Below are 26,620 nucleotides of genomic sequence, written 5' to 3' on the forward strand. Positions count from 1 at the left end.
ACTTCTGCCCACCCCAAACTCGAACTCTTGTGGCGCAGCTAGAGAACATTGCTGTGCCCAACCATGAAATGTAAACCATAACAAACCAAACAGTGGTGCATTCGCCATTTGGGGGTGGCGTAGCTTGGACCCTGTCCATTTAGTCTTGCAGTGCTACGCTGTCGGCTCAACAGCGCCGCCGGGGAAGTCTGTGCACAATCTATATTTCTCTCAGCGACCTCCAGAGGGGAGGAGGGGAAGGGGGGACAACGGGGGGGAGGAGGGGAAAGGGGGAGGAGGAAAGGGGGAGGGGGGAGAGAACGAGGGGGGCCTCGCATGCGCGTCTCTCTCACTCTATGTGCAATCGGGGGTCTCACTTCGCAAAGGCCGTAAAGAACCAGACAATAAAGTACAGCTATCAAGGGCCAAGCTCTCAATGTCTTAGCGTGGATTCAACCTCCAAGTGTCACAGAAGGAAGCGCCTCCCAAAATACAGAGTGTCCGCATCCCCCACCCCGTACCCCCACCCCAGTGTAAGTCACCATCAAAAGGATATCAGTAGGAGACAAAGTCTTAGGGCTCTCCAGGTGGAGCCTTTACTCCAGACCATTGTCCAGTATTTCATCCGCCGCTCTCGGCGTCACTGTTGGGAACAGTATCACGCTGTGTTCTGAGTCTGAATGTGGTGTACTGTCTTCCGTATCCGTGTTAATTAGTTCGTGTTCATCGCGAAAAGAGCCCACCATGCTGACCACTGTCATCTGGTCTTCCCTTTGTTGTGCGATAGAGGGCTTGCGTCATCTGGGTGTAGAAAAGTCAGCCCATAACGAACCGGATGCCCAGGCTGCTGGCGCAAGGCGCCTCTTAGTTTCCATCATAAATAATTACCAAATGAAGAGACTGGCACTGGAAGCAGGAAGACAAGGAAAAATGTTTATTTCTCATGAGGAGAGCATGTCATTTGGGACACTCGCATAGTGTCTTCGGGAGGTGCTCTAACAAGTTTCTCTGAGGCTTCGTCTTTTATACACAGGTTTAAGGCACACACACACCCTTCATTACAATCAAGACATTGTGAAGTATGAAGATATTCCAACACGTGGCTACAGTAGGGGCCCTTCTCCTCCATGCAGTAGGAGGGGGCTGTCACGCAGCTGAGTGTTCTGCTGATTCCATTGGAATGTGTGTGCCTGATCGAATCTCCGGGGGTGGGGTGGTCGTGATCAATAGTGGCTCCTTTCAAGAGAGGCGAGTGCATACAGTAGTGGGCAATAAACTGTATCCTCGGGCTAAGGAATGACCAGCGGTCCGTGTAGACATTCAGGCTCAGAGGTCGGGGTCATCAAAGGAGGGGTATTCATGGAAGGAAAGGAGGTGTTGGTCAGGCGCGGGGTGTGATCCCTAGAGACAGAGTCATGCGGGAGGGGAGGTGCTCATGACTTGTACATGTGAGAGCGGGGGGGCAGTCAGGGTGCATGGGGGAAGCTTGCAGGGTCAGGGAAGGGGCTGATGATCGATCGTGAACAAGGAGACCATGATACCTAAAATGGCTGTCGTGTACGTGTGTGCATGGGTCTATGCTAGCGGGATAACACAGTCAGTGTTTTAGCGATATCCGTTCTGCTTACAACAAGGGGTACTGTGAACACAAATGAACGCCGCTTATGTACATACACATTGCTATTTTCAACAGTCGCCGCTTTTTTTACATAAGCGAGTTCAATTTCTACATAGTCGATGCGATAGGCAGAATGCACTACATGTCAGTTTACATTTGTTGGGTTCTTCATACAAGCCTAGAGATCGGCATAATATTTAGTCGGAGTCAAGAAAAGAGGTTCCGAAACATTACAGAATCAAGTTCAGACTTTTTCTCCGATGACATTAATTAAGAGTAATCTGATACCTTCGGGTCTTATCAGTACTTTGGGAAGCTAGATACATGGGTGACCGACGAAACATTTTTATAAGCAATAAAAATTGAGGGAGGAATGCAATTCGATGTAAACAACTAGTCAAGGGGTGGGTAGAAAGTTCAGGAAGGGGGGGTCTTAGTGAAAAATGTCTTTTTCAACGACGAGCCACCACTGGTAGACTCTGGTAGTCCGTTTTCTTTTCGTTGGCGCTTTTGAGCACCGGCGGTGGAGCTATAAGTCCAGCTCGGAATCATCCTTACGCGTTGCAGGGTGCGATCAGTCCTCTGCTGTTAGATCACAGTCCTGTTCCCTAACTCATTTTCTTAGGGGTGCCTCATGCTGGGCACCTGCGTGTCTTTCTTTTTCCGTGGCAAAATCCCATTCCATAGTCAAAAGTTTATATGAAAGAGTTTGTTGAATAATCGAGGGAAGAGAGGGCGGAGTGGGGCCAGATCTTCGAACACACCAAGAGACCAAGGGAGCAAAGGACAATGAGCAGGCAGGCCCATCAGTCGGACTCAAAAGGGGACGGGGACTTCAGGCACGAGTGGGTCAGCAAGTCGAGGGCTTCAAGGTAGCCCTTCATTCTTTCATCTGCCGAGTTTGAGAGTTGTGCCTCGTCCCGCGTCTCGTTGCTCTGCGGCTCCACCTTTGGTTGCGGTCACATGTGCTTCATGATCTGTGGCCAGGCTGTGCGTCACGTCCAGCTCCTCTCCTCCGGTTATTATATCTTTAAATGAGTATAAAAGCAAAGTTTTAGAAAGACTGGCAGGAGAAGACATTTATACATTTCAATACCGTCCCCACTCCTCTGTAGGTGGGGAATAAGTTCATCGGTCACAGTCAGAAGTCGTCACCTATGGAGTCTGTAGAAGGGCATTGCTTATTGAATTCATAGACCTGCTTAGCGTTCATTCGCGACATATGATGAGAGAAGTTGGACTTTTATACACAGTGTATTACATCAAATTCAAAATCGAGTCCTTATGTAGAGACTCGTCCTTCCCTTTAACCCAAGTATCGACCATCTTACATCTCCCTTCGGGGTCGGCTAACTCTTGCAAGCAGGGGCGTTATCGTCATGAAGAAGGGGGAGGGGGTGCACGTAAAACATGCTCTTCTTGGGGAGTGAACGTTAATCAAGGTCGTCAATTTCGCTTTCGAGGGTAGATGACATGAAGCTGGGGTTAATCGGGGGAAACGGGGACGCTTTGGGCAGGGAGCTGGGGTCGATCGGGAGAAGTGGGGTACTCTGGACATCCACACTTAAGTGCAGAGGAGCGAAGTAATCTGTGCATTGGGAATTGCATTTTTAGCGAACTGAGAAACAGGAGGCCATTGACGTTATAGTCCCCCTATAAAGGCCAGATTAGGGGACGTTAGTCGTCTGACCCGTCCTTTCTTTCATGACCAACTCGGGTTCTATTGTTTTGCAGAAAGGAGAGGTAGTAATATGGCAAGTTACAGTCGTTTTAGTTCCTGTCAATTTTTCCAAACACCTTTGTGTTCGAGGAAACCCAATTAGGTGTTGTGCCGGGAGGGGCACAACGTTACCATTACAAGAAAAGAGGGAACAGGGGGGTTTTAGAGAGTGAGAGAGAGAGAGAGAGAGAGGGAGAGAGAGAGAGAGAGAGAGAGAGAGAGGGAGAGAGAGAGAGTGAGGGGAGAGAGAGAGAGAGAGAGAGAGAGAGAGAGAGAGAGAGAGAGAGAGAGAGAGAGAGAGAGAGAGAGAGAGAGAGAGAGAGAGAGAGAGAGAGAGATCGCACTCTAAATGGTCCATTCTGTACACGCATGGCATGGAGCGAGAGAGAGAGACGTGTACAATAATGGGCCATCCAGTGCACACAGAACAACAGGGATTAAGTACTACGGAAATACAGACAGAGGGATGACGTAGATCCATGCATCACGTATACACAAACTCAGGCGGAGAAGACAGTACATGTATTATGTACGAAAATCCAAGACAAAACATAAAACAGTTATTGGCCAAAATTATCCCTTTCTGTATGCTGTGCATTCTTAGCATCCTAAGCTCTTTTTACCTTTTTCTTCTCTTTTAACCGTCGGCTGCCCTTACTGGTGGCTTTGATTGTACACACTTACGCCTTTGGCAATTGGTCATGAACTAACCTGGTCGGGCTAATGCTCACGGTGGTTTATTCGAGTCATTTTTAGCAAATGCGTTTCCAGGCTGAGACAACGGTTGGTGTCAGTTGGAGAACAATGGGGCAGCTTGGAGTTACATGTCTAGGAGGGTGCGAAGAAGGATGCAGTAGATTTTAAATGTACCTCACCCCAAAATATTCCTTAAACTTTCCCTATTTAATTAATTGTGGGGTGCTTATTCATTAGCGCACGTCATTTTAGTTGTACTATTCGGGGTGCCAAGCGAAGTTATATTTTGTGGTTTCCCCTTCAGGCTGCCCTCCCAGGCGCTAAGTTCAGAGAGAGAAAATAGTCATGGTTTGCTTGTTGCGGTTAGGTACCATAATCAAACCCTTTTTCCCGTCTCTTCGTCCGTTAGATCACCGTTTTCATACATTGATCGATATTCCGATGTGACCTGCAGAGAGAGGGAAAAAGAAGGGGGCAGGGGCTACATTGATAGACACATTAGCGTGCATAAACCCAGAAAGGCTTTTACTTACTGCATACTCGGCCTATCTCCACGGGATGCAGTCCCTGCCAACAGGGCGTTTTAAGCCCCGGTGGACCGTGTGACTCTTTTTATACAGGTAGCACATAAAGTATAGGCTAAACACCAGGATTTTTAGCGGTTGCTTTTTGGCTGCACAAAAAGGAAAAATGCACACAACGAAAACTTGGACCCTTCATGTTTGCAATATTTCTACGTACTATACCTTTTAATCCTTTAAACAGTGGTCATTTATTCGAAAATTACCAATTCACACGTGACAACTACGTTTGCTTTTTCCAAAAATCTTTAATAAGAATGTCGGTGCATAAATATGGGCCTACAACCCCGTGGGCCGGCCACGGAGCAGGCTGGAACTGTAGATGTGGGGATACTTTATTAGTAAAAACTTTAGTGGAGTCGGTGGTCGTTTATTTCATAATAAAAAAGTGCGAAAAGCGTAATAAAATCATGTCGAGACTTCAGTGTGAGCGAGTGTCATAAGTGTTGGTCTTCGGACTTTCAATAATCATGATGCGTCAAACTTAACAACAATTCATTGTCCGAATGTTCAATCAGTACCCATCTGATGTCAATTTACTGTCTGAACACATAATCAGTACCCATCCAATATCAATTCATTGTCCGACCATATAACCAGTACCCATCCCATATCAATTCGTCTCCCGAACTGACAGTACACATCCTGAATCAATTAATTGTCCGAACATATAATCAGTACACATCCTATATCAATTCATGTGGTAAAAAAAAAAACCTTCATACGTATCTCATGACACCAGGGCTGAACAATCGGGGTACAACAAGGAGTTGAAAGTTTCATTTGCATCGGCGCCATTTTGGGTGCAGTCAGGCAGAACCAGGCATAGTCTAAATCTCTACTAACTCGTGGTTGGCCCAGAGCTTCTTTTGGCAGTCCAAAAGTTCCATTAAAGGGTAAAAGAAGGGATCGGTGGTCTGAACCATCAATCAAAAGGGGAGGGAGGCAACAATGTTCCTACCGGGTCATACTGTGCTTTCACCGGAACTGATCCGAACTGTAGTCTGCAGGATTCTAGTCATTCAAACTGAGGCTGGCGACAGCATGGGAGCGCCGACGTCCTGCGGCTACATTTCCATCGTTCCGTGGGCAATCATGGCAGTCATTCCCCATCGGGGGTATCTGCGGGGGTCGGGGACTCCCGCGGCTCCTCTAGAATCTTCAAGGTCGTGGAGAACTATGATAGTGGAGTCAACAAGTGACCGGGCCATTCCTTCATGCTGGGCCCGCTCTTTGCCAGGTCGATCGCCATTTTGAGAGTTCGGCAGCTACCGGCGATCGCAGGGTCAAATGAGCGGACGGGCTCCACCCTGCCGGGCGAGGCGTTGCAGCATCGCCACAGTGGAAGAACCTTTTTCCGGGCGCCTGGAGCGCTGAGGGTGCAGCTGGGAAGCCTCCACCTGGGGAGGCGGGAGAGACTTGTTCGCACAGTTTCTCCCTCCCAGTGCACCCCACGGCGTCTCGCTTGACATTTGTTATGGCCGAACCAGGCGATGAGGACGAGGGGGGGGGGGGTCGGAGGCATGTGCAAGACATCCCCCCCCCCAGTGTTGTTGCTGCCATTATGGAAGAAAAAAGAAACGTCCCGTCCGTCTTTGGGCCGTGCCTCTGGTTGATGGTGGCCGGACGCTCCTTGCCACGGCCCCAGGAACGGGTCCCTTGGTCCATCCTTGGGACAGACCTTGGCGCGTGGCGCCTCTCCTGGGCCTTTCGGGTAGTGTCCTTTCCACTCCCAGGCCCTCCATGGATGCTGGTCCAGACTGGGAGAGAGAGGGGGGGTCGAGGACACGGACATTCCCCCCCCTTGCAACTCTCCAGGGTTGTCGTAGCAGTCCCTTCGGCCTCGGCCTCTCCTCCGGCTGCACCCTATGTGATGATCTCCGGCCGATGGTTGGCAGCAGGACCCACCCTATATGTGTTGCTTCCGGCTGGGCGTAGCGTAAACCTGTTGCACTTTGGAAGTTTCCAGAATGGGGGCGGATGTCTGTTGCTTTGTATCTTTCTCAGGTTGCCGTTATTGGGCGTGGCAGGCGGTGGGACAGACATGTTTGGGGCAGTGAGGGGCGATGAAGCCTCGTTGCCTTGTGGCCGTTGCAATGCCACGCTTGGTTTCTCTTACTGTTTTCAGGTTTCTTATTACGGGCTTATTTCTAACGTTTCTTGTTTCTAGGACAATAATAGATTTTATCATTAAGTATTGTTATCGTTTCCTTGTTCGTTATTTAATAAAAAGTTCATCAGTGGCCTACTGATTTCGTTCTCCTATTCCTTTCTTTCCAGGTTGTTTCATGCTAAAGTTTCTGTTAACAGGATACAGTGATCACTTCGTTATTATTGTATATGTCCTTTTCACTAGGGGTGCTCTCTGGTCGGGCCAGATGACCTACCTCTAGTAAATGGTCCGGGTGAAACTGGCGTATCAATCAGTGGGGAGTAGATAGGCATGACAGATTACAACGGGGGACAAAGGTCCGCATTATCTACCCTTCACTACTTGCAAAAGATTTTTCCTACGTTATTTGCAAACAGGGAATACCTCCAAAAAAAGAACCAATTTCCAAACAGTCAAATGTTCGGACAAACAATCAATCAATGAGGAACGAAATAGGTACGACGGGTTAAAAGATTGCGTTACCTACCCTTCACTATCGGCAAAGGGAGAGAGAATATTCCTATTCTTCCCCGTTTGCAGGCAGAGAAGATCCTTAAGAGAACCAACTTCGAACAATTCAATGCTCGATTCAAACAATCAATCAATGGGGAGAAAAATAGGTATGACGGATTACAATGGGGACAAAAGTCTGCATTACCTATCCTTCACTATCTGCAAAGACTAAACAGAGTATGGCGACTCTGTGCTTGTTTGCAAATAGAGAATCTCTCAGAGACAATCAATAAGTAATACTAGTATTTTCAAACAATCAATCAATCAATTTCGCAATTTGTCGTGTGTCACGACCTTACCCGGACCGGACCATGTGGACAGTTCTTCGCCTTCCTTTTTCCAGCGCCCGATCGTTCTCTTTCTCCATGTTTTTACCGCAGCATTCCTGTGGGATTCCAGTCAGGACAACAGGTCATTTGAGAGAGGTCCGTTCGGAATCGGTGAAGTTCATTCAATCGGCAGCCGGACGAGGGCCCTCTCATGGCAGGTATACTCCAATCATTTAGATGTTCACCTCATCGTCTGGACCTCTCTTACCGGACCTTATGTCGCTGATGGACCCCGTGTTGGGACGCCAATTGTAGAAAAGTCAGCCCATAACGAACCGGATGCCCAGGCTGCTGGCGCAAGGCGCCTCTTAGTTTCCATCGTAAATAATTACCAAATGAAGAGACGGGCACTGGAAGCAGGAAGACAAGGAAAAAGGTTTATTTCTCATGAGGAGAGCATGTCATTTGGGACACTCGCATAGTGTCTTCGGGAGGTGCTCTAACAAGTTTCTCTGAGGCTTTGTCTTTTATACACAGGTTTAAGGCACACACACACCCTTCATTACAATCAAGACATTGTGAAGTATGAAGATATTCCAACACGTGGCTACAGTAGGGGCCCTTATCCTCCATGCAATAGGAGGGGGCTGTCACGCAGCTGAGTGTTCTGCTGATTCCATTGGAATTTGTGTGCCTGATCGAATCTCCGGGGGTGGGGTGGTCGTGATCAATAGTGGCTCCTTTCAAGAGAGGCGAGTGCATACAGTAGTGGGCAATAAACTGTATCCTCGGGCTAAGGGATGACCAGCGGTCCGTGTAGACATTCAGGCTCAGAGGTCGGGGTCATCAAAGGAGGGGTATTCATGGAAGGAAAGGAGGTGTTGGTCAGGCGCGGGGTGTGATCCCTAGAGACAGAGTCATGCGGGAGGGGAGGTGCTCATGACTTGTACATGTGAGAGCGGGGGGGCAGTCAGGGTGCATGGGGGAAGCTTGCAGGGTCAGGGAAGGGGCTGATGATCGATCGTGAACAAGGAGACCATGATACCTAAAATGGCTGTCGTGTACGTGTGTGCATGGGTCTATGCTAGCGGGATAACACAGTCAGTGTTTTAGCGATATCCGTTCTGCTTACAACAAGGGGTACTGTGAACACAAATGAACGCCGCTTATGTACATACACATTGCTATTTTCAACATGGGTTGCGCCGACGATGTGGGCGAAGTTCTTCCTCTACGATCCGAGCCGTTCCCGGAATCGCCGGACGCCCCCCCCTGAGTTGCCTCGACGCCCACCACCTCCAATCACTCCTCCGCATCAGTAGGGCTCTCGAAGAAGTGGGTCTTGTTGTCATAGATGATCTTGAGGTGGGCCGGGAATAACAGGGCGTACCGGAGATTTGCCTTCTGGAGCTTTTTCTTGACGGCAAAGTAGGATGACCTTTGTCGTTGCACTTGATTAGTATAGTCCGGGTATAGTGAGATTCGCTGGTTTTCATATTCAATGAGCGATTTCTCCCGGGCTTTCTGCAGGAGCATATCCCTATCCCGGTAGTTTAGGATCTTGTCGATCAACGGTCGCGGTGGCTGTCCCTCCCTAGGCCTTCCCGTAGGAATCCGGTGTGCCCGTTCCACACAGAAAAACGGCGATAGGCCCTCCGGGGCGGCATGATTGCGGAACCACTGCTCCATGAACTTCGTTGTGCGGGACCCCTCACTGCGTTCCGGAAGCCCAATGACGCGGATGTTATTGCATCGGTTATGCCCTTCAGCATCTTCCACGCGGTCCATGAGGGTCCTCACTTGCTCCTGCATTTGCTTGATAGAGTTAGTGTGATCTGCCACCGTCGGAGTTATCTCGGCCAACATCACCCTCTGGTCCTTGACTTTGTCAGCCAGCTTGCCGTGGTCGCCTTTTAACAAAGAGAGATTAGTAGTGAGGGCGCCCAGTTGTGTTTCCATAGCCAGTCGAGAGTCTCTGATCTCTTGCAGGTTCAAGTCCAACTTGTCAGTGTAGGAAGGTGGATATCTGACTATGGTTACCCCCAACTTTTTGCCTAGTGTTTAGCTGGTTTTCGACCTAGTTGGCCTGGGGCCCTGCTATTTAGGACCCCAGACTAATTGCTCTCTCTGTAAAATGGACTCCATGTACCTTAGGTACATACCTAATTGGATACTGGGTCACCTTATCAGTCCCTGTACAGTATACTTTAGGTACCCAGGGCATAGGTGTACCCAGGGCCTACCAGGGGCTGACGCATGTATTATGCCACCCCTGACTGGCCATCTAAACAGACACAACTGGCTGGTAAAACAGCTGGGGCAAGGTGGTGTAATCACCCTTTGCTGTAGATATAGTTACCTATATCTAACACCACAAGCATTAGAAATGCAATATGTCTCGCATTTTTTTTGAGTTAGAGCTATTGGTGTTGTAAATGGCAATGTCTTTGACACTTGTGTTATGGGGTGGATGTATGTGGTTTGAGTGAAATTATGTGGGTGGGATTGGAATTGTTAGTTGTGTAATTGTGTGGCATGGAATTGCGTGGAGTGGATTTGTGTAGTGTAAATATGGTGTGCAGTGGAATTATGTGTATATTAAGTGATGTAGAGCACTGTGGTGTAGATAAAAGTTGTGTAGAGTATAGTGGCATAGAGTGGCGCTGCTTATTTTGTAGTGGAGTAGAGTGGTGTAGATTGTAAAAGAGTGGCTTAGAGTGGTGTAGTATGAAGTGTAGTGGCATATAGTAGATTGTTTTAAAGTAGAGTGAAGTGGTATAGAGTGGAGTGGTAAAGAGTAGAGTGGATTGGCGTAGAATACAGTGCCATGGAGTGCAGTTTTGCAGAGTAGAATAGGTGTCCCCAGTACTTCAGTATTCACTGGCCTTTGTCCTTATATACAAACATGCACAGACAATAGAGGGTAACGCATGTACTCACTACTAACACTACTTCATGCACACACGACAGGAGCGCCTACATGCATACATGAAAGTAGATGCAGACATGCATATATGAGGGGATGTGTCCTAGGAATGCAAATTTCTGCCTTTTGGTTCTGGAACCTCCGGTTTGAATCCCAGCCTCAGTGCTAGACTCAAAATCGTATGGTTGTTGGCAAATCACTTAATCTTCCTGTACCTAAAATGTGTTACAATGTATTTGTGTTATCCACACTTGATGTACGCTATCTTGTACATCATCTCCAGACCCTTCACATAATGGTATTTATAGAGTGCTCTGTTTCTTCACTGCTAAGTTTGCGCTATACAAGTACCTACACATGCATACATATGATTTAGGCTTCTACAACCACACGCGGCAGAGGCTATAACATGCATAGAGCAATGAGGCTGGCTGCTACGTGGGTACATAACTGAAGAAGTAACATATATAGAAGGCTGATGCTTCTGATTGCAATCATGACTCCCAATGCTAAATGCATACATGAGTGAGGCTGTTACATGCATACCCAATGTACCGCAATTATATCTGGACCTACTATGTGCACACTTGATTTACACTGCTATGTGCATATATGACTCAAGCTGCTATGTGTACTCCTAACTCAAGCTGCTTAAAGAACACATGACGGAGGCTGCTACATAGACAGAGGACTGGGTAAGGCCGAACAGAGGGTGCTACATTCATGCAGCATTGAGGCTGATTTATAAATCAATCATAATCAGTGGAATCTTGTACATCCTAGACTTGGCACCAAAACCTCTTCACATACTGAAGGTAGGTGTGAGCCTCGAGGCCAAAGAGCCGGGTCTGAAAGGGCTGGACTGGTCGGTGGGCTGGTCACAGGTAAGTGGGGGCTGGGCCTAGCCTATTTACTACTGCAAATAATGTAATAATACGGTCTGATGGTTGGTTTATCAGACCCAAATACTGAGTGTCTCAGGTCCATCCCTGCCTGTCTTGAGTGTGTTTGAATATGGGGTGTCCCGTAATTTGGGTCTTGTCTCAACTCACCTGCAGATCAGTGCTGCCCCCTGCCTGTAACAGGAAGTTCTTACAGCAGCTTTGAACGCAATAATAACTTAAAAAGTATTAATGTAGAGTTATTTGCAGTGTTTAAATTAGGAGAAATTCTGGAAATATCTGTATTACTAATGAGGAGAAAAGGGACGAAAGGGTTGTGAGAACTAAAAGAAGGTGGGGGTTGTGCAACATATTTAATAGGTTATTGGGGCTTTGTAATGGGCAGCACTCACATCATCCATCAAGTAGCCATCTTATATACATTTCATACAGGTACGAAAACAGATTTTGGCGCTTTTTTTTATTACGGAATGAAGGTAGCACGATTGGCACTGCTACACTTTACATAAAATAGTTTTGCACAAGGGCAAACATTTAGAAAATGAATACATTCGATGTTTTGTGTGTTCCTAATAAAAATAACAGAAAATCTATAGTTTATTCATTTTTAAAACATGAAAAAGGAAACTATGTTGATTATGAATTACGTTAAAGCATAAACTCTTAAAGCCTCATAAATACTGTAAAATTAGTTTGCTTAATTTCTTTACTAGTGGATATTCACTAATGATATATTTTCCTTTGTTAAAACAAAATTATTTAACATAAAATCATTTGCAATCAAACTATGAAAATGTTTCGTAAACTATTTACCTCATTTTTGCAACGGTGAAAAACACATTTGTGCAATATGGAATAGAGTAAGCGCTAAGAATTTCTGTATTTCACCAAAAGACAGCTGTGCAAATGAGCACTTGCGCTGTTTGTTGTGCACCAGTGCCCAGTGAATGTCGAAAAGGCCCCAGGGGGCTCACTGTGTTGGAAGAGCTGTGTTTAGGGCAACAGAGCTGGAACCTGCAGTGCTGGCGCGTCACTTACCTGATTGTACGTTTCTGTTTCTGTTTCTTTTGTACGTTTCTGTTTCTGTTTCTTTTGTTTCTTGGGTCAGTCCTCCTTGTGGGTCATTGCCAATTTGCCAGGATGTTAAACAAGCCCTTGTCATTATTCGCCATGACAATGCCAATGCTTATGGCCACCAATGACCCCTCACTGTCCAGACTTCAGCTGGTGCAAAGCGATGCTGCACGCCAGGTAAGTAACCCCCCGGCTCCTACTCTGAGAACCCGACATTGGCTTCGGTCAGGAAATGCCCTGTTTTTAAGGTCTGCTGCCTCAAGTCTTTGATGGGCAGAGCCCCCACGTGCATAGAGGATAAATGACGTCATTACTGCTCTTCCAGAACTCTTCGGTCTAGCCATAAAGCGAGACTGACCGTTCCCCCCCCTGCTCTTCCAGAGTCGGAGGTAGATCTCACTCTTCACCGCCCCTCGGCTTGGAATCAACTTCCGTCCCATCTCCGCAGTTGTCCAGATTTTGTTTAGTTTAAAAAACTCTTGAAGGCCTGGTTATTTTAGTTGTGGTTGTGCTATGTTGTCTAAGCGCCCAGATACACCAGCCGATATGAGTCATTGCGCTATATCAAGTGAAACAAAACATATTATTTAATTTTCCAAGCAGTGAGTGAGCCCCCTGAGAAGGCTTTGCGAACCTGAAGGGGTCCCCAGACCCAAGGATAAGAACAAGGTCAGACTTTTATTGTGTTTCTATTTGCAGATATCAGGGTGTTGTAGCGTGTATGTTGCGGGTATTAACGCACGGGCAGTGTGTAAGGCTTCCGCCGGGGCTGTGCTGGCGAGGGATTTGCAGTCTGGTTGAAAGCAGACCGTTGTAGGGTTAATAGTTACCGTAACAAGCACTTTACAATTCATAACACCCTTTTATAGCGCTTTCTCACGCCAGACACATACAACAGGTGCTAGCACTGTGCAAATCAACGAAACTGCTTTCAGCGACATTGGAATGATGAAACGTGTCCAGCCCCTCTGATAAACACGTGTACCCTGCGAGTTCTGTGCAACAGGTGGTAACCCACTAAACTGTAAGGACAGGAAGTCAGAGTTCAGTTTGGCAGCTGCCACCTTTCAAATGTGGCTTTATTGCATGCTTCTGCTAATGCTTACTAACGCCTCCGACCCTTTGCATCACGAAGGCTCGCCCTAAAAATGTCAAGTTGACCCGCTCTTCTGCTTCAAGGTCTTTTACTTGCACCTCAGATGCACAGCATATGATTGTACATTCTTAAGTCAACACTAGTTGTATTAAACCGGGCCTATAATGCATGCAGCACTAAAAACACATAATAGAGTCCTGACACAAACAACACTGCAAAATGCTGTTCTGCCTTAGATTACATCAGTCTTATAGTTAAGTGTCCATTGACCATCTTTAATTAGCTGGTCATTAACACCGTATCCCTCATTTCTAGGTGGCCGAATTTCTTTGGCTAGTAAAACGTCCCAGGTGAAATACCGTTATTGAATGTTTACAGTAATACCACTGACAATTCCAAGCTAGTTTTCCAGGTTAGAATAGAAGTACTGTGCTGTTTCATTCTAACTGACTGGTAAAATCACACATTTTCCTTTTTATGACATGCTTTGCCCGCTGAAATTTCTTCTGGTTATACCGAAGGAATTTGGATGGGGTACCCTGCCCCCACACCAAATCCCCTCCCCCAGAATGTAAACACCGCTGATTAAAAATGTGCCCTTTTGATGGTACCATGCTGCATGCTGGGCCGCTATAGGAACATCCTTATATCTCACTCTCATTCCTGCCTCAACCTTGTTTCCATTGATGAGGCCATATTGTCTCACAATCGTCTCTCTCATCCATATTGATCTGAATCCAAAACCCCTGGCACACAGAGAATGGGAAATTCAGAAAGGAAGGAAAACTCTGAGTTGGAATTAAAGGATACGTTTTGAGGCCAGGTGTTACAGGACTGAAGTTTTTGCTTTCTTCAACATATAGGACAGTGGGAAGGTCTTCTTTTGAAGAGATTACACATTTAAACAAGGTATACCTAAATTGGCATGTAAAGCACCACCCTAAGGCAAGAACGGAGGAAGCCAGAATGCCACAAAGAAACAGTCTCAGACCCACACGTTAAACAAGTATTGACAACGTCAAACGTTCTGGCTTTTGCTTTGTAAAAATATTTCAATCAATTTCAACAAGAGACACAGATTAGACAGCACATGTCACCACCGAGCAAGCTTCCCTGTACAAGCAGCAGAAATTAACAAGAACTAGCTAAAAAAAAGCTTATTTGATTTAGTTGCTCGCCGTGAAAAGGATCCAAAAAAAAAACCAAGCTTGCCTGCATTAACTAGCTGCTTGCGCACAGACCTACAAACATTGAGAGATCGGAGACGACCGAGGCCAACAAACACAATTAGGCAAAAGACAATCATTAAAGACCAAAACACACTGAATGACACCACTGAGAATTCCACAAGGGTTGAAAAGCAAACAGGAACATGTTATTTAAAAAAAAGTAGGAAAGGAGGGATTTATGATAAATGCTATACTGACCGTGGGTGTTCTTGTCTCCTTTGCTGGAAGTCTGTGGTAGGATCCAGGGTGGATTTGGGGCAAAGAGGTTGTCGTTGGCCTGCTTCTTTCCAAAGAATCGGGTCAGGGTGCCTGATGTGGAGTGTGTCTTCTTCATGGCGTCGGGTGCTGGGCCGGACCTGGGGTGCTCCGGGCCTGCTGCTCTAGCAGGGCATGCTGCGGTATGGGGCGCACGGCGGCGGTGGCTCTATACTGACGGGCGCAGGTGAAACGCGTTGGACTGGCCCACCGGGGGAAGGAGAGCAGGGAACACCCAGCCCTCTTCCTGCAAGACAAACTCGCACAGGTAGGATGGACGCGCCTCTCTCGCTCTCCCAGGGATCTACCCTGCCCTTCCCGAGGACGAAACTGCCCTCCTACCGGTTAGAGCTGTCAAGAGGAGCTGCTGTCCTGTCTGCTGCCAGAGAGTGGACTTTGGAAGGGTGACGCACCAAGGAACACCTCCGTGAAAATATTTCACAGGGTCCAATGCACTGCCCTGCAAATTCTGGCCGCAAAGAGCGACCAAACTGTCCGTATGGAGAGGGCACCGACAAGGGAGCTGCTGTGCTGTGTTGTTCCACAGATTCCCGGAGGGTAAATGTACTAAAAGCGATGTCAAAATGGCGTGTGGACTGGGGTTCCGTTATACAAATACTGGCCACACCGTCACTACTGCAGGTTGGAAATAAGGCTGTTCTCGGTGTGCCTGCCGTCTCACAGATCGCCTGGCCTTTCAGAGTGTAGAAATGCCATGGCAAAAGTAAGGGTGAAAGTAACAAAGGTGCTGCTTTGCTTTTCACCACGAAAGCCCTGGTAACATGAGAGTTAAGGTAAGCCGATGCTTTAAAAATCCTGCTCGGCACAATGAGCAAAACAAACAGTAGAGGATGTATAGCTTACTCCTGCGGTGATGTGTGGTCCCTCAAGTGCACCTTTATGGTCAGCCTGTGATGTGCTGCTGTAGGTTAGCACGTGTGCCTCGTGCTGGTTCACTAGTGCTGCAGCCGTGTGTCAGTACATCAGTGCAGGGCTGAGCAGAGCAAACAAGCGCCATTACTCATCAAATCTAAAAACACACAGCTACTGGCTTCCGGGCAGTTTATTGCAGAGTTTAAACACACACAGGTATCTGTTGACTAAGAACCCGTCCTTCCGAGGCGGAAGGCTCGCAGCCGGCAGTGATGTCTGCTGTCCCTGAGAGCAGCGATCCGGCGTCAGCGATGAAACTCCCAAGCAGCAGACAGGTGACGAGCAGACTCCTGTCAGTTCACTTCGCTCGCCTTAACTTTCCCCTAACCACACCCTCTCTGTAACTACAGCAACTGCCCGGGCCACATTCTTAGCTGCTATCGCGGCCTTCCACAACGAGGCATTGTTAACAAACGCAGGGGGAAACTTCATTAAGAACCAGCACAGATTGTGGGACAGGGACAAGGCTTTCAGCAGCCAAAGCGCCTCTCTGAACAGTCCCACGACTCCCTTCTTCAGCCGCTTATAATTATTAATGAGGCTGAAAAAAGGCTTGGCATAACATTAGCAAAAAAAAGCGCAGTCATGCATTCACACGAATGTACGGCTACAGACCATGACCCGATGGTGCCCTAAAGTTGATGACGTGCATATTTTTGTTTTTAAGTTCGAAGACGACAGACGGCACTTGGAACGGTAAATAAAACAAAAATAATTTAAACATGTGTGAAAGTGTTTTTATAAAAACCTGCATGGTATATAGCAGCTGTTGGGCGAACAGAATCGCCCTTACCCGTAACTAAGCCTCCGCTGCGGGCTTGGTACGGCGGGGTTCGGCCGGTGTAATGCCTCTCGCAAACGCTACTGCTGACCCCGGCTCCCCCGACGCCAGCCTCAGGGTGGCAGAGATAGCTGCCCAGAAGCATTACGCGAGGAGAGGGAGAAGGGCCGCCGTTTGCACAGGCTTTGGGCGGGGGGCTCCTGCAGCAGACACAGCCCTGGAGGCCCAGTGTGCAAGCACCAAGCGCCGCCCGCAAGCAGCAGAAGTGATACCGCTGTCCAGGCGGGTGGGAGCAGGCCAACCCCGAGTAACAGAAACGCGTCCCAGACAGCCCCCCGCGCGCGGTGCCGCACGAGCACCACGGTAGCGCCCGGCTGCAGGAATCATCACGGGCCGCGCGCTGGGACACCTTAAATATCCCGACCTGCCCCGCGCTAGGGAACACGGCCCTGAGAGCCGCGTCACCGCAGCTTAGCAACACTTCGGCGTCTCATGCATGGAGAGTGATGCGCAATTTGACAGCGTAGAAATACTACAGCGCGTAGTCCCCCTAAAGGAAAACATAATTGACCACAGACCACCGGCGAACTGCTGCACGTACCAGTGCGACACACCGCAAAAACGATCCCGTTCCCCAGGTTCAGGCATGAGTAGTGCACGACGTGAGAGCACACGAGACGCCCTCGCCGTGAGCGTGCACGCAAGCTGAGGAGGATCGCCGGAGAAGACATGGAGCCTGATGCCGATGCTGAGACTGACCTGCTGCGGAGGGAGAGGGACACGCAGAAAGAACACGGTGAGGAGGGGGGGGATGTGTGTGTGCGCGTGTCTGTGTGTGCGGTGTGGGGCTTAGTTGTAGGGGGAGGGGTGTGTGTGTCTGTGCGCTCCTGTGTTTTGCACGCGTGATTGAGAGGCTGACTTGCTGTGCGCGTCCACATAACCGAATCTGCGCGTGCCCCGTTCTGTCTCCTTCAGAGCTAACTCAGGGACAATAGGTCGAGAGAGCTCGACCTAAAAATGGACACATATATTCCTATCAGTCACTCCTATGGCAGGCCTTATCAACCCTGAAGGCAGAGTGCTTGGAATTATGTGAGATGGTGCTCTGGCATGAGCTGAGCCTGTCTGCAGCTTGCGGAACCAGGTCCTTATAGCTGTTCCATGATAACACTATACCATATACTCTTAAGTGCATTATAATCCTCGCGGTTAAATGCTAACTTTGGTATAGCATTATCAAAACATGTCGAGTAAGGTGTCATACGTATTGGAATACTACCCCCTCGCCAATTCTGGCGACGGGGGTAGCATTCCACCCTTCTAGAGGGACACGACATGTATGTAACTGTGAACCCCGGTTAAAGTTAACTGGAGCCTTGGCATCACAAAATGGATGCTGCCACCACAGACACAAGTCTGACCTCCTGCTGCTGGGAGTCCTTCCAGCGAGGGAGGCTTGGACAAAGGGTTTCCTGCCTTGGGAGGTGCTAGCACCACCCCAGACAGGATTTTGTGTATTGGGTAGGATAGGCCTGAAAGGAATGAGACATGCCTGGGGCACACAAGGTGTCCCGTGCATACACCGGTTCAAACCAGTTGCTGGGCATCCCTGCCCCAGCTCTGGCGCGAAACCGTACAAAGGATAGGGGGTGTAACCACCCCCCTTCCTGGTCCCACCCAGGGGAGGGACCTAGTCACCAGTACAGCCCCCTTTAGCAGGATAAAAGTAGGAGCTGGTCTCATTCCAATTTAGATTAATCCTGAACTACTCTACAAGAAGAAACTCTGGACTTCGACGTTCTGCTCCACAGAAGACTGAAGAAATCTCCCTTGTGGGCAAGGAGTGTCCACCCTGCAACTGCAGGCACCATCAAGCGTCCAGCGGCTTCACTTTGTCGTCTTCCCTTGAGGATCCAGACTTCAGAGCCCGACGATACCCGGATTCCCAGACCTCTCCGACCTCAACTCACATCTGCAGCACAGCTGAGACCCGTGGGTGCGACGAGACACGTGGGACCGGCCATCTTGAAAGAAACTGCACTTCGCTTCCAGCACAACTCCCGAGGTAAACTCGACCAAGTGCTTTGGGGATTGAGAAGCCCTAGCCCCAAGCAGCTCCTGCACCGAAGATCAGCCCTCCAGCTTCCACGAGATCTGCGTGGGGCCCTTCTGCCTGCTTACGTAAAGTTAGGATAGTGTAGTCCCAGCGATCCTACAGCCTCTGGACAGCTCCATTCCTTCTATCGATTTCCTTATACCATTTACTTAGTATATGGTTTGCCGTGCTCCTAGGGCACCATTGTAATTTTGTGCAACTTATCGTATTTTTCCAAAGAGATTGTCATGTGCTTAGCCCTCTGACCTCATAAAGAGTTCAGAGGTGTTCGACATTAGAAAAATCCCTTCCTTTGCTCGCTTCAAAAAAGAGGGCAAGTCCTTTCTCATGGGTAAATTCCTTGGCTAAACTCATTCCGTCAGCCACCTGAGAGACTGAGAGACTGTTGCCCTATCCTGCGCCATTGTACATCACTGTATTTGACTTTTTGTATTATTTGTATAATATTCATTGTACTTTATTTATCCTTGTTGTATAGCTTCTCACATCCCCCAGGTACAGTACCCGTCTGCTACCCTATCCCACCTTCATTCCTTGATTCTCCGTAAGCCCTCCTTTGTACCAAGTTTTATAGTTTATCATGTGATATGACCCTGTATTACTCTACTGTATCTGTAAAGCGCTCTGATACCCTCATGGGTCATGTTCGCGCTCTATAAAACCTTAAAATAAATAAATAAATAAATAAATGTATTGTTTATTTTCATAACAACCTGTGTGGTGTCCTTTCATCTGGTATTCAAGGGGTTATATTGTGGTAAAACAGCTGGCTTCACATGCCAAAAGAGTTTAGCCTAAGACTGCTTTGTCCATGCTACCATTAGGATAGCTGGTCTATAAGGTTGACTTACAACCAATCACCATAAGGGTTGTTTGGACTGATACAAGGTGATCACTAGAACTAGTGAGCATCATATATCAGGCCACCTTCTCACATTGGTGTGCAGCGGTTGGGATTTGAGCTTGCTGTTGTTTTTACCAAATATAATCTTGAAATATCATTTGGAAGATCACATAAGGTACCATAGGTACATATAACAAGCTTAGAAATACTCTGAGTTCTACTGAACCAGCTGTTGTAGTAGAAAGGGCCTAGCACACCCTGACTACAACTCTTAGCAAGGGATCAGTAGGAAAACCCATAGTGTAGGTAGGTGCATCACTTACACCTCACTATAAAGCATGTCTACCCATGGAGAGACTTCAGAGACTCCCCTAGTGGTTAGTGACCCTTCACAGGTCCTTTCCAGATATGCAGCTCTCAGTTTCCAGGAGATGAGACAATTGTGTACCTCCAGGAAATTCAAACAGGGTTCTAACCCTACCACTCATTTTCTGTTAGGTCTCTTAGAGACATATGATGCTAGAAGGGCTTCTAACACAGGCCCCTCTCATCCAGATGGGAGCATGCCCCCCTTAGAAGGTACACCTGGTAATCCAGACTCTAACCTCCCTGAAACAGAGAATGTAGCTGAGGAGGAAGAGTCCTCTGGGGATGAGGCAGACAAAGGTCCAGTAGTAGTCAGCAGACTCACCAGGGCAAACTTAAGCCTACATGAAGGTGGTACTGGGGGAGCCCCAAAACCATCCTCAAGCAGGCCTAACCTTGGGAATAGACGAGTTAGATCTCACTCCAGAGGCTCTAACAGATCTATTCACACCCATGTCTCTCAGGCATCTTCTCAGAGAGGGATGACATCCCCTCAAAGAAGAGAGCATGAAGCAAAGATGAGGGAAGTGAATCTGAGGATTGAAAGGTAAGAACTTGCCCTTGCCAAAGAGAAACTTGCCTTTGCCAGAGAGCAACAGTTGAGTGGGGTAGTCCCCACTGGTGGCAGCAATATCCCTAGGGATAAAGAAAGGGGTTTTGATAATAGAAACCTGAGCAAGATAGTGCCCTCCTATAAGACAGGAGATGATATCCACAAGTGGATAACTGCTCTGGAGAGGGCCTGCAAAGTACAGCAGGTACCCCAGAGTCAGTGGGCAGCTATATTGTGGCTCTCCTTTGAAGGTAAAGGCAGAGATAAGCTCCTCACTGTTAGAGATGAGGATGCTAATGACTACCAAGTCCTGAAAAATGCACTGATTGATGGGTTTGGCTCAACAACTGAACAGTACAGGTTGATGTTCAGAGACACCCAGAAAACTCAGGCTCAGGATTGGACTGATTTTGTAGATTGTGCTACTAAGGCTCTGGAGGGCTGGTTATTGGGTAGTAAAGTTACTGATTACACAGGATTGTACAATCTTATAATGAGAGAGCAAATCCTAAATGACTGTCAAAACCAGCTTTTGCACTAGCACCTGGTAGACTCTGATCTGACCTCTCCACAAGAATTGGGTAAGAGGGCAGACAAATGGATCAGAACCAGGATTAGGCCTAAGAATCAGGGTGGTGACCAAAAGAAAGAGACTACCAAGCCTCAAGAGAAAGGTGGGGATAAATCCACAGAGAAGACTTCCCCAGGGCCCCAAAACTCCAAGAATGGGGGTGGGTCCCAAGACACTTCCTCTACCCAGAAGAAACCTTATTGCCATGTCTGCAAACAGGTAGGCCATTGGAAAACTGACAGCAGTTGCCCAAAGGCCAACAATAAGGAGAACATACCCCCAAGTAATACTCCCAAGCCTCCTGTTACTACTAGTAGTAATCCCCCAGGTGGTGGGAGTGCCCCCAAGAATTTGGGTGGCTTTACTTTGGGAGTTCCTGGGGACTCTGGCCTAACCAGGTCCCCTAACTTAGATACTCTTGTCTGTGAAAATGGAATGGGGTTTGCCAACTTCACTGCTTGTCCCAACACTTTGGACAAGTACAGACAGGAGCCCCTCATCACTGGTCTGAAGGTTGAGGCCTATAGAGACACAGGGGCTAGCATCATCATGGTGACTGAGAATCTAGTCCCCTCAAGGCAACTTATACCTGGTGCCACATACCAGGTGACAAACATTGATGGAGTGCAGAAAAATCATCCCATGGCAGTGGTAAATCTCAGCTGGGGAGGTGTCACTGGCCCCAAGAGAGTGGCAGTGTCATCAAACTTGCCTGTAGATTGCCTACTGGGGAATGATTTAGAGATCTCAGCCTGGGCTGAGGTAGAACAAGAAACCCATTCTAAAATGGTAAATCTTCCTGAACAGGTTAGGAGGGCTGTGCCAGGCTCAGCCCAATCTCAAATAGATTCCTCCCCTGAAAAGATTAGCAGGGCTGTGATGGTAACAGCCCATACCCAAACTGAGTCCCTTCCTGAAAAGGTTGGTGGGGCTGTGATGGCCACAGCCCAAACTCAAACTGATTCCTGTGTTGTGAAGCCTGAAACTATGGATCACTCCACACACACAGAGAGCATCGAGGAGGAAGAGAAATCTCCCTCCCACCAGACATTAGGAAAGGATCAGCCTCCTCAGGGAACTGATCTTACCCCTTGTGAAGAAACTGCCCCAGAGGTAGTCAGGCCTAGCCTGGCAGAGCCCCTGATGTCAGTGGACCCTTCCAAGGTGGGACCCAGTCTGGAGCAGGTAACCTGCCCCTCTCTACCCTGCCTCAGTCAGCCCAGGGCTACAGAGGTCAAGGAGGCCAGTGAGCCCCAAAGGGCCCCCTGTCCGATACAACAACCCCATCAGCAGATTACGGACACCAAAGCTAGCAGCCCTAGCCAGGTGAAAAAGTTAGAAACTCCTGAGGGATCCCCCTTAAACTTAGTTAGGGACCTCCCCCAGATGGACTCTGTTGGGCACAGCCAAACTTGGGACCTAAGGGCCCCAGACCTGACTTGTCACTCCAGTAAGCCAAACAGAGGGACCCAGCCTCCAGCTTTAGGTAGCCAGAGGTTGACCCTGAGAGCCCAACACAACTCAGTCGTGGAAAGAAAGGCATATATGGTGGATGATGATTGGAGGAAGCTGAGCCCAACATTAGTGGAGCCTCACTTCAGTACTCCATCTCAGCACCAGCCTTTTACTTTGCCAAAACACACCCCATGTAGAGATTCCCTATGGTGGAGACCCTCATATACCCTTAGGGTGAGGGATTGCTTAGTGGACCATGAGATAGGGGGTAACCATGCCAGTACTAGTACTTCCTTATATGGCCACTTAGACAATAGAGCCTTACCTGGACAAGGATAGCCTTATCTCCTTTCGTTTGGGGGGGGGGGGTTATGTAGGAAGGTGGATATCTGACTATGGTTACCCCCAACTTTTTGCCTAGTGTTTAGCTGGTTTTCGACCTAGTTGGCCTGGGGCCCTGCTATTCAGGACCCCAGACTAATTGCTCTCTCTGTAAAATGGACTCCATGTACCTTAGGTACATACCTAATTGGATACTGGGTCACCTTATCAGTCCCTGTACGGTGTACTTTAGGTACCCAGGGCATAGGTGTACCCAGGGCTTTGTGCCTACCAATCATGGAGATCCTTTTGTGATAAGAACCGAACTTGAGAAGTTTTTTCGTAAAATACGTCTGTTTTTCTTTTTTAAAGACAAAACCGATAACTCTCAACTTGGCGATACAATATCTATGAATACAGGACTACGTCCAATTTCCACCTTCACTCCTTTAAGTCATCAAGTCCCATCTCTTGTTACCACCTTTGAACAGGCAGTAAGACATGATGTCTCACAATTACAAGACAGTGACCGTCAGATTTTTCATAACTTTTCTAAACTAGAACAACAGGCCCTCAAGCGTCTCTCTCAAGATTCGTCCATCATTATAAAATCTGCGGACAAGGGGGGAGCCACGGTAATTATGGATGTGATCCAATACCGACAAGAATGCTTGAGGCAACTAAATAATGATAAATTTTATCAACGCTTGACTGAGGATCCAACTCCTCATCTACTTACTGAAATCAAAACTCTAGTAGATGAAGGTAACATTGAGGGTTGGATTACACCTCAGGAAGCCAGGTTTCTAGTGACAGAGAAACCAACCACTCCTGGCTTCTACTGTCTACCGAAAATTCACAAAGCCACCAGACCACCACCAGGACGTCCCATAATTTCAGGGATAGGTTCTCTTTTAGAACCCCTGTCAACCTTTGTTGATTTTTTTCTGAGACCGCTGGTCAAAAAGATGCCTACATACTTAGAGGACACAGCGGATGTCCTGAGACTCCTTCCGACTATACAGTACAATGTAGAGACTGATCTGTTGGTCAGCTTTGACGTAGAGTCACTCTACACCTGTATACCACAGCAAGATACATTAGACACCATTAGAAGTCTGCTGTCGGCAGAGGATCTTGACAGTATCACTCCTGTCAACTTCATCTTATCGTGTGCAGAACTGGCGATGACAAAAAATTTCTTCAAGTTTGAAGATCAACTGTTCCTCCAAATCTCCGGGACCTCTATGGGGAGTGTCTTTGCCCCTAGCCTCGCCAACCTTTATATGCACCAATTTGAACAGAATCATGTCCTCGACCACAGCAACCCTTTTCTTGACCATCTGGTGCTGTGGAAGAGGTATATTGATGATGTTCTGGTGGTGTGGCGGGGCTCTGTCTCTGAAATTCAAGCTTTCCATACTTGGCTTAATTCATGCAACCAATATCTAAATTTCACACTTGAGTACAGTCATGAGAGAATCGCATTCCTGGATTTGTCCATTTTTCCAGAAGCAGGTGGGCTTCAAAGTGAGCTTTTTACCAAACCTATGGCGAGAAACTCACTCCTTCTCTTCAATAGCCATCACCCACGCTCCTTAAGGGAAAACCTCCCGGTAGGCCAGTTCCTTCGTGTTAGGAGGAACTGTTCCTCAAGAGCTCTGTTTGATAAGCATGCTACTACACTAGCCACCCAACTTCAGGATCGGCACTATCCAAAAAACCTTGTTAAAAGAGAATGGAAACGTGCATCGAATAACAACCGCGAGGCACTGATTGAAAGACGGCCCGCCAAACCACCTTTGGAACGACTTACGTTTGTCAGCACGTTTAATGCACTGTCTAATACCATCCAAAAAACAGTTCGTAAACATTGGGGGATTCTCAATACTACCGCTGCTAATATCCCTGCACCTTTATTTGCATTCAAAAGAGCACCGAGCCTACGAGACACTCTAGTCCACACCAGGCCTCGGATTTGCAACACTGACAAGTCTGGGAACCTATGGGATCTTCCACCGGTTTCTGGCCATTATCCATGTGGATCATGTAGTGCTTGCCCTCAGACAGCTAAAACCAAGACAGTTGACATAGGATCTGGTAAAACGTGGATCCTTAAGAAACACACAAATTGTAACACTGACAACGTTATATATTTAATCACCTGTCCATGCTCCCTAAAATATATCGGCTACACCACCAGAAAAATTAAAATACGAATTGGGGAACATAAGAGCACCATCAGGTGTCGGAAACAGGCCACTAAACTCACTAATCATTTCCTTGAGGCCAAACACTCAGCTGATGAAATGAAGTGGCTCATTCTTGAGCAGCCTTATATCCCTCCCCATATCAGTGACACATCTAAGTTCCTATTCAGGAAAGAACAGAAATGGATTTTTCATTTGGAAAGCCATATCAAGGGACTTAATGATGACATACCGTGGATATCATTATAAATTTACCAAGCATTTGTCCACAAGAGTAACTCTGTTGAGATTATAGTATCCATCTACTTCTCCAGTTAGTTCTTGGAGGTATTATCATATATGATGATTATGTCTAGATTTCCTCCATTTCTCATTTCAAAAAAGATATTTAAGGCGCCCACCTAGATGTTTCTCCAGATATGATGGGGTTCACTTAGGTGGTAATACTTTCAGGCGACAACCCTGCTTAAAAACATATAAAAACATATAAATCGTGCAGTATGTCCTCTAACAACTCTTGTTATTGTGACTTGTCACCACAGCACGTGCAACTATATACAATTTGTGTGTCTCTTTATTGTTTCCACACTGCAAGTAGCATTATACATTTACAACAATGATTTCAGGCGCATTACGAACACTATATTAGTGCACATTTATGTCAGACACTTTATTTTCAAAGCGCATGCTCGAAAGTGCGCTACTAACACTGCTTGTAACAAGAGACTAGTGCAGCCTAAGGCGCATGCGCATGATGCGCGCGTCTTGGGTTGACACATGCGCTTTAAGATCAATAGCGCGTTTTGTGTTTCCTCCTCGATTGTAACCACGCATGACTCCAGGAGGTAGCGTTTTTCCAAAACGCGAGCGCGCCTCCACCACACGCCCACTTCTACTCAGCTGAGGCTCGTTTATTAATTTATTCGGGTATAAAAAGACCGGCGTGCCGCCCTGTCAGTCACCTCCACTCCCTCTCGGATGTCGGTGTAGTGGTACCGACGGACAGGTAGGACGCCATATTTTTTGCCCAGAGAGCATGCTATTTTTCTCATCTGTACTTCCTCATCTTGATTTCAAGGACTTTGATATTCTATGCCTTGCTAATAATTGAATTTTGTACATTGAATTGCCATATTACTTAAGCTTAAAAAAACCACTGTCCCATCATGGCTTATCCTGTATTGCTAGTGCCATGTGTTCAGTTGAGGTTGAATCTCCATTTTTATAACTAGGTTTGGTCAGTGCAAATTTGAAAACTGTAACCATTTGGACCATATTACCCCTGAAATTTTAATGGGGTTTGCTATGAATTTGTTTTCATTCTGACAGAGCGGGGCCTCCCTATTCCCGAGTGGGTGACCGGGTGAGGTGAGGCACACTCCCACATAAAATAGGGTAAGTGTTAAATAAGTAAATAATTTTTGTGATGTATATACACTAAATCCAGCAATATTATTAAT

The 26,620-nt window shown here is 47.4% G+C and overlaps 1 long non-coding RNA gene across 1 annotated transcript; it reads right to left on the minus strand.

The window, feature by feature from the left end:
- Positions 1 to 898: 898 nt before the first annotated feature.
- On the minus strand, positions 899 to 15,405 carry LOC144756067 (uncharacterized). The gene is made up of 2 exons (XR_013595065.1): positions 14,954 to 15,405; positions 899 to 2,625 (listed from the first exon to the last, which is right to left on the minus strand). It is a non-coding gene; the product is annotated as an uncharacterized LOC144756067 (long non-coding RNA).
- Between the last annotated feature and the right edge of the window lie 11,215 nt (positions 15,406 to 26,620).

The sequence above is a fragment of the Lissotriton helveticus genome, chromosome 5_1, assembly GCF_964261635.1.
Source record: "Lissotriton helveticus chromosome 5_1, aLisHel1.1, whole genome shotgun sequence".
NCBI classification, from domain to species: Eukaryota; Metazoa; Chordata; class Amphibia; order Caudata; family Salamandridae; genus Lissotriton; species Lissotriton helveticus.